Source organism: Haliotis rufescens, unplaced genomic scaffold (assembly GCF_023055435.1).
Source record: "Haliotis rufescens isolate VD_foot unplaced genomic scaffold, xgHalRufe1.0.p SCAF_7, whole genome shotgun sequence".
In the NCBI taxonomy this organism is placed as follows: domain Eukaryota; kingdom Metazoa; phylum Mollusca; class Gastropoda; order Lepetellida; family Haliotidae; genus Haliotis; species Haliotis rufescens.
The window spans coordinates 29,859,733-29,875,266 of NW_025964361.1; the positions used below are offsets into that span (position 1 = coordinate 29,859,733).

The 15,534-nt window shown below is 40.2% G+C and overlaps 1 protein-coding gene across 12 annotated transcripts in view; it reads right to left on the reverse strand.

The window, feature by feature from the left end:
• LOC124148126 (teneurin-m-like) overlaps positions 1–15,534 on the reverse strand; it is a 393,541-nt gene that overhangs the window by 210,680 nt on the left and 167,327 nt on the right. The window contains exon 1 of one of the 12 annotated variants that reach the window (XM_048387905.1): positions 13,578–13,915. The exons of 9 other annotated variants lie outside the window; for them this stretch is intronic. The gene's annotated coding sequence lies outside the window, so the exon portion shown is untranslated. Of the gene's footprint in view, positions 1–5,058; positions 5,074–9,403; positions 9,423–13,577; positions 13,916–15,534 lie in introns of those variants that run through there. 2 more of the 12 variants (XM_048387907.1, XM_048387906.1) reach the window with 2 other exon arrangements.

The following is a 15,534-nucleotide window of genomic DNA, read 5'->3' on the forward strand; positions in this document are numbered from 1 at the left end:
ATAAACTGTGTAGGCTGGTGACAGTTCAGGCTGGAAGACACAGTCAACTGGGTTTAAATGAGGAGTGATGGTCATAACCTAGCTTTAAACATTAAAAGCGCATTGATTGGAAGGGCGAAGGGAGATTTTGATTACCCTTACTGAAATGGGCAGAAACCATGCATGAACGAGCTGTTTATAAGACAAGAGTAAGGGCGGGAGCAAGCCTCCCCCAATCAACCCCACACTTGAACCTCATGTTTGGTTTGTTTGTTGTTTAACGACGCACTCAGCTATATTCCAGCAAAATGACCGCGGCCTGTAAATAATCAAGTCTGGACGAGACAATTCAGTGATTGACATCATGAGCATAGATCCACGCAATTGAGATATGATGACATGTATCAACCATGTCAGTGAGTCTGACCACCCGATCCTGTAAGTCGCCTCTTACGCCAAGCAGAGTCACCTTTAACGGCAAACATGGGTTGCTGAAGACTTATTCCAACTGGGATCTTCACAGGTTTGAACTTCATATGGGAGGAAAGCCAAAAGGGGCATGTATCATCTACATTTACCATCTTGGTGGAACCCAGAACCATAGGTATGGTAAGGACAGACCAAGTGATCAAGTTGATAGAGTGTCTGCTTGGAGAGCAGGTTCGATCCCGATCCATGTTAAACTAATACAAACAGCTTCTGTGATCTCGAGCATCTGCCTGGAGATGGGAAGGTCACTTGTTCGATCATGGCTGCATCATATCAAAGATGTCAAAAGCTTGTGCTTGTTGTTTCTCTGCCTAGCAAGGGGATAAACACATGCATGCAGTCAGTAAACATGCGGTATCCATGTTAAAACTGCAACATGGCATCTCAGTGGGCAAGCACAACAAAACTGGCATCAGTCCAGACTTGTGCAAGTAACCCTCCATAATCATTTCATATCTGAAGTTATTAGCTGATCCTGGAATGGCAAAGGGATGCAACTCTACACAGCTACATTGTCTAAGACAAATGGTCCACCAAATACCTCTCAAGGATAATCTTTTGTATACAATTCATTAAACTGACAAGTTTACAGTGACAGAGGGGCTATTCATCTGACATTTGAAAAACTCCTCTGTATATAAATTACAAAGGGCCAGTGTGTTGAGTAGCTGAATAGTACACAGCACTGATATAACCAAATGGAAATCAAGAATGTTGTTATTAAAATTTTAGTTGTAAAGCAGTTGGGGAAAGCTCCTCGAGGCATATATAATCTCTTCCAGTACGACTTCAATTAAGGTAATGAAAGTTTTAGTCCCGCTTTTTAATCAAACCAGCATGATATCATACCCTACAGATGTTTCACGATATTTCTGCAGTGATAAGAATATTTTCGTAGCTCTTATGAATAAGTCAAATAAAAGAATTCTTGGGAAAATGATGTCTGGCGATTTTTGAAAAAAATCAATTCATGTTCTTTATTTATCCGAATATACGTATGTGATAAAAGATAATTGAATAAAACATTCCATTGCCTCAACAGATTACCATACCTAGCTCTATTGCCCTTTCTAAAAATATACCAAAATATCAAGTACTGGAAACTTGCCCACTTACTCGTTCACACGAATGTATGCAGTCCCAACACGATTGGTTCAGTATGAATAAAACCAATCCTCTGTAAAAATCTCAAAGAATCTCATTATCTCCTCTGCCCCTTGTTTCTAATCTCATCAGGCTCAGAGGCAATATGTCGATATTTATCAATAATATGGAAGAAATTACCCGTGTTTATTCAAGACATTACCCCTTAATTAGTGTCAACTAAATTTTGTAAACACCAAGATTGCGTCTCAGGCCAATATTGTATAAAATATTCAATACATTGATGAAAATAAATGAAGTTTTCCATCCATGTGATATCATTATACCTCTTCCAAAAAGACCCCCCAAAGCTCATCAGCTGATATCAAATATTAAAACAGTCCCAAAGCATCACTTCAGACAAAACACTTCTAACAATAAAACATAACTTACAACAGTTCCAAATCAAAGAATACATTTCACATAGAGATTGGTATCGAATTGTGTAACAACAGCCCATGAATAATCCACAAAAAGTCAACATTCTGCACAATTAATCCATTTCGCTAACAGCATGTTCACAAATTGTTTATTTCAATCAATCAAAACAAAGCTGCACTTGTAACAAGCAAACCGACAAAGGCGTTAGTCCGTGGTGTGAAAGTTTCATTTATCGTCATTTATGCCTCCCCTTGATGAAGGTGCTATTAAACAGTTAAGGATGCATTGTCATCAACAATGCTAGAATTGTTGTCAACAGTGATCTCATTGTTGAACACTGCATGCTTGATTAATCAGCTGTTTCACATCTAGGTCACATCTAGGTCACACCTAGGAAAGTGCCAAGACATTAAAAGCACAAGGAGTCAGCCATCAATTGTAACTGTTTCTGAAAAAGTTTCCTTTAGGATTGAACATACTTTTTCTCTCACGCTCAGCCGGTTTCATGGTGATGGTGACCTCCCACATTCAGTAGTAAACAAAGGTCTAACAAAAAGGGTTTTCGTGTAATAAATATTTCAAAGGTATCATGAGAAAAGAGTGAGTGAGTTAATATTTAATGTCACATCGGCAATATTTCAGCCATATCTTGATGAGTCATGAGAAAAGATGATGATGCAGGACTTCAGGGGTCGGAGTAGGTTTGGTTCCATCCAGATCCGTCATGGAGCATGTCAACTGCTGCATGCAATACAAAATGATGTCCCTGGGACACTCACTCACTCACTGATGGGTCACTCACTCACTGATGGGACACTCACTCACTCACTGATGGGTCACTCACTCACTGATGGAACACTCACTCACTCACTGATGGGACACTCACTTGCCGATGGGACACATCACTGACCGATGGGACACATCACTGACCAATGGGACACATCACTGACCGATGGGACACATCACTGAAGGATGGGACAACCACTGACCGATGGGACACATCACTGACCGATGGGACACATCACTGACCGATGGGACACATCACTGAAGGATGGGACACATCCCTGATGGATGGGACAACCCCTGACCGATGGGACACATCACTGACCGATGGGACACCACACTGACCGATGGGACGCATCACTGACCGATGGGACACCACACTGACCGATGGAACACCACACTGACCGATGGGACACCACACTGACCGATGGAACACCACACTGACCGATGGAACACCACACTGACCGATGGAACACCACACTGACCGATGGGACACCACACTGACCGATGGGACACCACACTGACCGATGGAACACCACACTGACCGATGGAACACCACACTGACCGATGGAACACCACACTGACCGATGGGACACCACACTGACCGATGGGACACCACACTGACCGATGGGGCACCACACTGACCGATGGGACACTCACTCACTGACGGATGGGACATTCTGACTGCAGGTGAAAGTTTGGCTGACCGTGAGAGAGTGAGTAAATGGGTGGGTGGATGAGTGTGTGTAGGTGATATGGTGACATCAGTTGAAGAGTTGGAAGGGCTTGCAGGCTTGCTTTGGGGTGGGCAGGGGTTTGTGTGGCTGGGACGAAGCAACATCACTGGTACCCAGGATTTACTTCATTTATTGCGTTTATTGAGGGAATAAAATTAAGAGTGAGTGAGTGAGTGAGTGAGTGAGTGAGTGAGTGAGTGAGTGAGAGAGAGAGAGAGATGTTGTATATAACTTCTTAAAATCTAGGGAAAAACATTTCTTTCCGCCAGCCATTGGAAAGATTGACAGCTGAACCATCTGCCTACCTGCATTGACTTCTCACCATAAATGGCTTACCCAATACTGATTTGAAATTACGCACACTGCAAGGGAGACAACTTTGCACAATTCTATTACGCCCATATTGATCCTAAACACACACTGCAAGTAATTTGCATGCTCTACAAAACAAGCAGATCAATTATTGTTTACACATTCACAACAAAACAAACTACCATGCAATTATGACTAGTCTTTGGACAATAATAATTTCCTAAATCATCACACATTATTAAGACCTATTTCCAGAATTACATTTATCAATATTATGAATTGACATAAGTAGAGGATGTAGGATAATTCATACATTGAAAGTAGGAAGGAATCAATGAGATCCCATGAAGTATGTTCCAACAAGGATATCATCTGAATCAGACATATGGCGATATCATAGGGTCAATCCAAATTGGGATTTGATCTGGCCGCAAGTGTAGATGGTTAAAACAGACATACTTCAAGTAAGCTTCCTACATCAAAGAACATTTCTAGATATTTATCAGAGGTATGGAAAATCAATGACCAACTTTGCTGACTTGTGAGATCATGGGTTAAAAAAATATAAAATCAGCTTTAGTTGCATGTGGACAACTTTAGAATTAAGAAGGCCTTTTGTCAATTTGATGAAACATTCTGCATAAGTACTAATAAAAGCAATGAAAAATTGTTAACATTGTGAGTATGACAAATCCAAAGTATGGCAAGGTATTGTTTACTTACTTGTTCTGATTTTGATCACACTTTAGGACATGCTGACTGATTGGTGCCATGAGACTACCTGGACACCAATTGCACCACATATTGTCAGAAGTCATGGCAGATTGCACTGGCTGCTCAGAATGTATGGTTTTCATTTGATAACGGCCAAGAAATGGAAGAATTCATTATTCGTGGTGGGAAAAGCCATGGAGATAAGAAAACAGATTCCTCAACATCAAAATGAAAATCATCAAGAGTAAAAGACAGATTTTGTCATAAAAACGCACAGTTTTGGTCAATAATCTGTTTAGTTGTCCAGAGGCGAAAGTTCATTTGTCCAGAGACAAGATGACAATTTTTATATGTCCCCAGCCCTGCTTATACAATTTGGAAACTGATTTGATGGGACTACCTCTCAATATACTCAAGTAGTGATACTCAAGCAGATAACATATGAAAGTGAAACAAAAATATATTTCAATAAACCTGTTATCAACAATTATCTATTGTGTTAGAAGCAAAAATGTCATACACATATTCAGCTACAGGCTTGTCCTCTTGGTTCAAGAATGTCTATCGATAGTCTTCTATGATCCAGACCAGAAGTACATAGACAGCGACCACATCATACCCAACAACACATCTGTTCATGAATATCCCGGAAACCACACAATACGTAATAAACATTTGTTCCAAGATGCAAGTTTACCAGCCGTACAATCCACCCTAATCGTCAATTCCGCCCTGTCCCGAAATCCATCATCTCGTCTACATAACGCCACCAGACATTACATTATTCTTTACAAACCAGATTCGCCCAAATTGTCCAAATTTTCCGCATTTATCTCGTCCATCGCAGACTAAGGGGAATTTTCCAACCGACTGGGTAATTCCCGAACACCATAGAAAAGGCAAGGGGAATGTATTCCCAGTCTGTGAGGGATGCACTACCTAAACTCTCCCAGGAGGAAATAAATATCACCCACGAGAGTCAAGGAAGAGTTGGCTTGCAAGAAAACACATTACAGGGCCAATCCACATTAAAAACATCCCGCAGTGGAGAAAGCTAAACAAATCACAAGCACATGCTTGCTGTACATTACGCAATAACAAAGAGTGATAAGTAGAGGCATCATGTGAGATGAACATGAAATAAATGCAAGCAGTACTCGAGGAGCTTGTAACATGTTCTGTGAAGGCAGAGATCATACTGGGATGGGTGAGACTTTTGTAAAAGGGGGACATTGCTCCACTGTCTGGTGTTGTATACCTGCAAGGAGTACTCGAGCTTGAAACAGAACATGTTTTTTGTAGGCAGAGATTTTACTTGCATTGATGAGACACTTTTTAAAGGGGCAACTTGCTGCATTGTATTGTGTCTTGTGTAAATGCAAGCAGTACTCGAGGAGCTTGTCACAGAACAGGTTCTGTCATCTCATGCTTCTGCGTAGGCAGCGATCGTACTTGGATTGGTGAGACATTTCTTAAAGGGGGACCATGCTCCACTCTCTGGTGTCCATGTCCTGTCTAGCTCCAGCCCTTGAAAATCAGTGTCCAGCATGAGTGAGTGAGTGAGTGAGGAGTGAGTGAGTGAGTGAGTGAGTGAGTGAGTGAGTGAGTGAGTGAGTGAGTGAGTGAGTGAGTGAGTGAGTGAGTGAGTGAGTGAGTTGGGTTTAACACGGCTTTTAACAGTATTCCAGTCATATCACAGTGTGTCAGTTTAATTTGGGAGGAAAGCCTGAAGTGATGCAGGTCTCAGACGTTTACCACTTAGGTGAAACCCACGAGCACAGGTATGGTGCTGACAAACCTGGAAACATAATCGAGGCGAACTGGGATTTGAACCCACAATCATAGGTTTCTGGCGTGCCCAAGGGACGCAACTCTGCAGCGCCTTAGACGACTGGGCCACCCGTGCCCCCAGTCTCCAGCATGAAGACATTGTCTCTGTGTAATCACTAACTGATAGACTGACATTCATCATGAAAATTCATTCAGAAAACCAAAAGAGCTTTATGTGGCTGACATGACTGAAACTTGGTCCAAGTCTAGTCCAGCTAGCCTTGACAGGACTCATTCAGAGACATTCTCATTCCAGTGGAGAGGGGATATATGTTTAAGCCAAACCTATATGAAAAATCTATGATTATCATACTTCCCTGTAACTAACCTACCTACCTGCCTACCTACCTGCCTACCTACCTACCTACCTACCTACCTACCTACCTACCTACCTACCTACCTACCTACCTACCTACCTACCTACCTACCATCCATGTGCAGTGAACATAAACAAGACATTGTATGATAGTTGAGTTTTTGTTGATGTGAAAAGACAGTTTCGTTTGTCAGATATTCAAAATGAAATATAAAGCAATTAACATGAAACTCAATATATGAATGGACCAAAACTAAGTGAGTTGACTTTAACACCTACAGTTTTTATGTTTTATCACAGCATGTCAGCTTCATTAGGGAGGAAAGTAGTATTCCTGTCTACAACATCTGACATTAAATGTTTACATGTTCATCACAATGCAAACAAGCCTATGATTGAGGGAGTATGGCTTTATGCCACTTTTAACCATATTCCAGCAATATCAAGGTGGGGGACACCAGAAATGTTTCCATGTCGGGAATTGAACCTGAACCCTCGACAGGACAAGAGAAATCTGTAACCACTAGGACACCTACATAAAGTAAAAAAGGGTATCAAGCATCTTGAGACATTTCTTTTGTCTATAATAAGACAAGTCCATTTTCATGATAGGGGTTAATTACCTGATTAACATGTGCAACCAGGTATGACATTGTTGTTTTAAGGTGTCTCACAACTGGGCTGTCTTACTAATGGGAGGAGACCGGCCACCTCACTGCCCCCTCTGTTTATACGCTTAATGTATACACAGACAGTACACCTTTGTCTCTGAGGTGAGTGAGCAGCATTCAGCAACATTCCAGCAATGAGGGTGGGGGAAACATTGTGGGGAATCAAACTCAGACTCTCAGCATGATGAGCTCATACATCTTGGCTACCCCGTCATCCCTCAACCAACCCAAAACCTTTTTTAATTGCTGTACATTTCAAAATGACACCAAATTTAATTGCATGTCTAAAATTGTATGATTTGCGCTATCTAAAATTAAAACAGTTTTCTCTGGACAACTGAGTCATCCATTTCACATTGCAAAGACCTACCGTGTTCAATATTCCGTCACTCAATGGTCCATATGTTCCTGTGAAATGTCTGTTTTTACAGCACCACATCACGACAGACATGTACGTGGAGGTCAGCTGTCAGTCTAGCGATACCAACAAATTACCATTAACACATTATCACCTCATTACCATGGCAATCCATTTCTTTGATTAATTCTTCTAACACCTTTGACCAATTATCACTCTATTATCCCATTATTCCGACAATCTATCACACATTTAGATCCTAGCTGTGGACGTTTCACTCACTGTCTACAAGGGCAACTTCAAACCCAGGATAAATAACGACCATTTAGCCTGAGAGAATTACAATAGTGTGTCAATATCTGCAATTACTTACAAAGGAGTCACACATTTTCATCGTCACAAAATGCTAGCTGTTGATGTTTGATGTTTGTTTTAAATGGATTAACCCTAACCTTAAACCTGATCTTAAGTCAATCTAAACCACACCTGTCACTGATCTCCTTCAACAACCGCCCGTGAAGATCCGGGGTAGAATAGGTCTTCAGCAACCCATGCTTGCTGTAAAAGGCGACTGTGCTTGTCGTATGAGGTGACTGACGGGATCGGTTGGTCAGGCTCGCTGATTTGGTTGATGCATGTCATCAATCCCAATTGCGTGGATCGATGCTCTTGATATCAATCACTGGATTGTCTGGTACAGACTGCCATCATATAGCTGGAATATTGCTGAGTGCAGCGTAAAACAAACAAACAACCAACTTCAACAACACAACTATGAACACAACTATGCGTCATCATCATCATAATAATCATAACACTGCATCGGCCAACTATCAACATAACTCCCACCTATCATCACCATCAACATTTATAAAGCATCATAATCTTCCATCATTTTCTTAATAACCATCTTTATCACAACAATCTTTATCACAACAATCTTTATCACAACAATCTTTGTCATCATCATCACACACATAATCAATTCAAGCATCATGGCTGTACTCCCAATGTTCTATTCGTCAAAACAACCCACTCTCTCACACAATTATTCATCACTTGTTCATCATTATCATGACTGTAATCAATGATCATCATCATCATCCTCATCGTCTACCTGCTTGAAAGCCTTCGGCAAAATGTTCCCTACAGCAACATTTGGGTAGGGATTTCTGGATGTGTGATTGCTTTCATGTAAACAAACATGGCTGAAATTAATTCAGCATTGACTATTTAAGGCTTCACTCCTGGATTGTATTCCTTCACTATTTCAAAACTTACTTTAGTGAATGAAAATATGTCTTTTACTTTGATTCTTTTCAAAATGTCATTATATGAAAAAGAAATTATTACATTCATGTGATACAATATCACAAATATCATACATCAGAAATAAGAAATATGTCTTAAACTTGTCAAAGGCTTATGGTCCTAATTTATGATATGTATGATACACAAACACACTCCGCTAATAATCTCAATTTATCAGATGACCTGTAGGACTACCACACATCCTACAGCTCCACACCTCACCAAGCCATCAAGGTGTTTGGCCTTGACCTCTAGCCCATCTACGCAGAACACAAACACCCCACCAAACCATAAGCAAAGAACCAATTCCACAGTGAATGACTTAAAAAAACAAAATTCATTCACAATACAAACTTAACATTATCAAAAACATACTCACACAATTAGCACAACTGTTACCATCCCATTCACAACTACTGCTAATTGCCGAGCACTAGAAAATTGTGTTATATTATCCAAAAACCGGAAATAGCAATGCTAGACCAGGCTGGGCTCGCAACACCGTCTGGGGCTGCCTCAACTCCACCTGGGGCACTGCTACTTCTAAATATGTATGTGATTATCATTCATATAGGAAATTGGCTCTTGAGCCCTTGGGATAAGTGGACATAGAGCTGGCAACATATGCAAAATACAGAGCGTCAACACATGTTACACAATTTGCATATTATTTTCTAGTTATTCCAATTTGCCTTTTCTCGAACACACTTATGACAGACATAGTCACAATGACAAGTGATTATAAATAAAGTATTATCAAAACATTTTGTATTTTGCAAACAGCTGTTTAATACAGTGATAAACAGTTACAGTATTATTGTAAGGGGAAACACGATACCTAAATTCGGACATTTTGAGTGATACATTCATTAAATATCCATAGCGACCATGAAAATATTGATCAATATTCATGGATGAAATAAAAGGATTTAGGTATATCCTACACACAGCTGTATCTACTTAAATAAAAAAAGGTCATAAATGTTTACTCACGGATATATTACGAGTTGCCAGACACTACCTAGGATACATATATTACAGACCTATAAATCTGCAAAGAAAATATTGATAACCATTCATCAATAAACAATGACGGTTTTGCAAATAGCTGCATCTGTATCTTATTTCAACATATCTGTGTTTATGTCCATATCCCATCAGTATAAGGAGCAATAGGACACAAACAGTTGAGTTATAGTCACTATTCATGGATCACTTACAAAATAGTGAATTAATGACAATTTCCAAATTATGGGGTTCATAAAACAATTCCTCAAAAAAATAATGAATAATTCTCGACATACAGAATTAATAACAAATTCTCAAAATCAATGAAGTGCATAAGTTCCAAAACATAGGCTGAAAAAATACAATTTAAAAAAAATAGCATTAATAACACAAATTCTCAAAAAATGAGAATGATTGAGCAAATTCCCCCCACATTGACTCTAATATCAGCCTCTATTCTTCTATGGCCCCAGTTAATTCAGAAATCATTGAATAATGCATATTCCTTTAAAAGTAATTCCCTTTCTATTAAGTTGTAAACTGACGTCAATTGCTGAACACCTCAATAATACTACGTACAGTAGACAGAGCTGAAACAACGTCCAATTATGAAAACCAGTTCCACAGTACATATGCCCTATTTAGAAACATGTGAAAGTTTGACACTTTAATGATGACTGCAATCCAATAAAAGGGGCCATTCAAAGACCACAAGAGGAGCCCACACAGAGCTGAAACACACAAACTTCTCCCTGTATGTGCCAATCATGATAAGACATGCCAGCGGCGAAATATACATGAACCAGCTGATTGCATTCCATTTTTATACTATGAACAAAATAAAATTCATTTCCATTCCTTTCATCTTAACACTTTTAAACATTCGATAAGGGGTTCATAAAGATGCCTTTAATCTTGGTAATATCAGAAAATTGTTGGTTTGATGGAAGCATATCTATGTCTGATATTCGAAGATTAGCATACCAGAGTCCCTTCTAATGGACACAAAAAGGGTCTGTGTATTAATTCAAAAGAACTCTGATAATGACAAATTATTTCTTTGACAAAATTGAAGTAGTCACATCGTTTTAAGAGTCCTATATTCATTTGTAGGTATTGTTAAGTGCATCCAAAAGCATTCTGGGAAGGAAATACTCACATGAAAATATTAATAATACATTCATACACTTTTTTCACATTTGTAATATTGATGCTGATTATATTCGTAATTACATAAATCATACTCATTAATATTTCTTTGTGAAATATTGACAGAATCATTACATCATGTGAACCCTTTTCTACTCGCTCATTACAATGAACACAACATCAATATCAGGAAAATTGAAAATCAAATGGCAGTATGTTTGCAACTGCCTATACAGAACTGATCATTTGTTTTCTATAACAATAACAATTTAATCAACATAAAGATAATTGAAAATTTAAAAAACATTTAAAAGCTCTTGAAACATCAGACATAACTCAAGCAAACATGACTCCAGAACATGCCTCAAAGGCAACTTCTGTCAAATTTATTTATTTTTACATTTTCCAGAAATATCTCAAATTTATAACAATGTTTCAAATGAAAAACTTCCATAACATGCACACATTAGCAATGCATTAACAAGCATAACTTCACCAACTCCCACCCCTTCACTCTCACCCCCACACATCATCCCTGCCCTCACGCCCTCCATCAACTATCACCCCCACCCACTTGGCCCTTCCCTAGGCACCAGTCCTCTCCTAACAACAAGAATATACAACAGAGCTTCATAAATAAACTGCGTAGATGATGCACACAGACCCTGCCGCTTCATCCAGGACTGCTGAGGCAAGGGGTGTCAAAACACTTCTACACACAACCGGCAGTGTTTTTCTCTGTCCCAGCTTATCCTGGAGAAGGACCATGGTTGGAGTAGATTGGAAGCTTGATAGCCTGCTATCTGGGACGTTTTACACAACAAGGGGGTTGTTTTGAGAAACAGAAAGAGACAGGGGGGAAGAAGGTTACTTGACACCACCCGAGGGGAACGAGGGGAAAGGAACAGTACGGCTGGCATTTACAATGAGGGACCAGGTTATGAAAATGCAGGTTTTCTTGATGCAACAAAAATAAGCTTATTGCTACAAAAATAATGTCATAAATATAGCTCCAGGTAAAATGTCCTGCCAACTTCCTCTGCACTGCGCAGAAATGAATTATCTGAACGTGAATCGCTCAGTGCATAGATAGGCTAAAACCCTTAATAGACAATAAAGGACAGGATATAACAGTATTTCAATACTAATAACAATACAAAATCTAATAAAACCCTCAAATAGCCTTAAAATACAAATTCTGCAAATCTTGCCACAGTCTTTCCGCGGACAGGTTATTAAATCACACACAGGTGTAGCGACTCATCTTTCTCTTCCCAACACACACAACAGACTTGAAATACCTGTGGTGACCAACAAATAACAATACAAAATCTAATAAAACCCTTTAAATAGCCCCAAAATACAAATTCTGCAAATCTTGCTACAGTAGTTCCAGATGTGTTATTAAATCGTACACAGGTGTAGCGACTCATCTTTCTCCCCCGACACACAACACTGACTGAAATACCTGTGGTGACCACCAACTGATGTGATCACTATTGGCCCAACTGCACCTGATGTAGATGTTAAACCCCATGCCACAGGTCCCATCCCACACCGTTGGCATCTCACACACAACCTGACCCGTGAAGATCCGGTTAGAATAGGTCTTCAGCAACCAATGCTTGCCGTAAAAGGCGACTTTGCTTGTCAAAAGAGGCCACTAATGGGATCGGGTGGTCAGGCTCGATGACTTGGTTGATGCATGTCATCTATCCCAATTGCATGGATCGATGCTCATGATATCAATCACTGGATTGTCTGATCCAGACTCGATTATTTACAGACAGCAGTCATATAGCTGGAATATTGCTGAGTGCGGCGTTAAACAACAAACCAACCACCCAATCATACACAACACTGATGTTCTAACTGCTCCTTGCGTTTGTCAGATACCCATGTACATATCATATCTAGCAATGTCAATATCTTGTACATATCATCAATCATGCAGATAGCACGACATTACAAGAACTCGCTTTTATAACAAGTCTACTTCGTCTTCCAAATCCACACCAATGATATACTTTACAGCTTAAGAGATCGTAATTTTCTTCCTTGAACTGTATCGTATCATATTTCCTTATCATACACGCTATTATGAGCTTGATATTAGAAGATAACTATCAGTCTCATATCAGGTATTTATCACGGTCTTCAAACAGGAATCCATTATGATTAAAAGAAAGAATCTGGGTCATACATAAGCAAGTGAAAGGGAAATTGGCACCGATCTCATTGTTGGAGCCAAAATAGCACCCTGGTTGGGATAGCCACATATTTTGGTTATTGGCATAATTGCTTTGACACATTAGAAGGCAAGGATGATTTGTTAAAGCAATATTGGTTTTACACTTACACAGGGCAATGGGCAAGGGAGACGGAGGTGTACTTACACGAAGGAAGGGAAATGAGAGAGCTGTAATGTGCGTCACCGGCTTGAAATAGCCGCACTTATGGAGGAGATAGGTGTAGCGCCTTCACGTTGTTACAAAGGTAAACACAATCCTCCGACAGCCAGAAACATCATATCACAAAATCCACACACCGGATCCTTGGAACAAGTTTAAAAAATGTCTGCATGAGATGAGCGTGGTGGCGATATCAATCACTCAGCTGATTGCAAATTGTCGTCACTGTCACCAAGTAAAGCCAACTCACGGCTAAGTAATCAAAGCGTTAGCCTACAATGTCATAAAACTCATCTGTATCCATGCCAAGGGATGCTAACCCACTCGGTCCATCATTCAGCCAATCACAAGGGTCCTTTCAATCTTGACCTCTGACCTTAATTTGGATGGGATACACTACTCACAGACCGAGATGGCACCTATCGGCAGAGTCATTTGCAGGAAGGTTGATAAACGGAGTGGAGGACTGCCGCGGCATCAGTAACTGGAGACTCCCTCTGTTCTGCACTCCATATCCTAAACAATACATCAGAACCCAGCCTCACTGGGTCCGCAAACAACATTGGCCTTTTTGGACCCTGCCAGGGATGGAGCTGAAGCAAGCCATGACAATTAGCACCGGGCTGCTAGGTGAGCCTCCTGCCTCACAATAGATGACCTGGGGGGACAACTAACACTGTGGTAACATACAAGATTTATCACTGTCAAACTTTGGAATTATCATGGCACAGCAGTGAGGGGATCGTCCAATGTCAGGAGGGGTGAAATTGGGGATAAACAAACAGCTCTGTGTTATCTGAACCGGGTTCTTATCTAATATTACCACATGTATACAGGTCTTGGTATACATTACCCCATTGTATACACTCAATAAATGTCACTTCAAGATGTGTATACAGCCAGCTGCAAGCACGCAGAGTTTGTTAGCCATGTATTCAATACTGGATGGTATGTTGAGTTAATACCAGCCAACCGTAAACTGATTTCTTTATAAACCTTTTACAACTGGAATTACAGAAATCATTTCAAGGGTTTGTTTGAAAGGTAACTCATTAATATTCATCAAACAATCTTTTATCATACCAACATGACTGGGAAAGGTTAGTTTCAAAGTCTGAATATTGAATAAGTAAAAACTTTGGGTTTTTAAGAGCAGGTGCTATTTGTCGTATACTCAAAATCCTCTTTGAACATGGAGTACAATGAAAACATGCATCTATCAATGTCAGACTGAGGAACAACAAGCAGATCTGTGCTTGATCCACTTGCTGCTGCCCCTGAACTTGTCCTTGATCTTACAGCCTCCTCCTCCATAGTCTCCTGGATGGAGGAGCGTCTGTCTGCCTGGTGAATGGAAGGTGGGGATTTGATTCCCGGATGCCTCCTTCCAAAAGACGTTAAAAGATGGTACTTGTTGTTACCCTGCCTGCCGCTCGGCATTAAGGGGCTAAAACAGGGACTGGCCGACAGCATACCATGTTGGAGTGGGGTATCCATGTTAAACTGCTGCATTGTATCTGTTTTGGGCAAGCGGTAACTGTATTAGTCCAGACTTGTACAAGCAGAGACACACATGCATGCACATTGATATTTAAGTGCAATAGTCTATAATATAAAGTTAAAACACCCTTTCACCTCACCTCTTGATATTACAACATGCAGTGTCTGCCTGGCAGAGACAGATCAGCAGCTCAAGGCTTCATCATGTCAGGTCACAGAGACATCAGCAAGTTTAGAGCCAAGATGCATGACGAAATTTAAGACAACACTGGCATATCGTGCTCAACTAATTAGCATTTAGATAACGCATACACATTTTTATTGCCATTACAAGCCCCTCTTTCAGTTGGTTGGTTGGTTTGTTGTTTAACGCCGCACTCAGCAATATTCCAGCTTTATGACAGCAGTCTGTGAATAATCGAGTCTGCACCAGACAATCCAG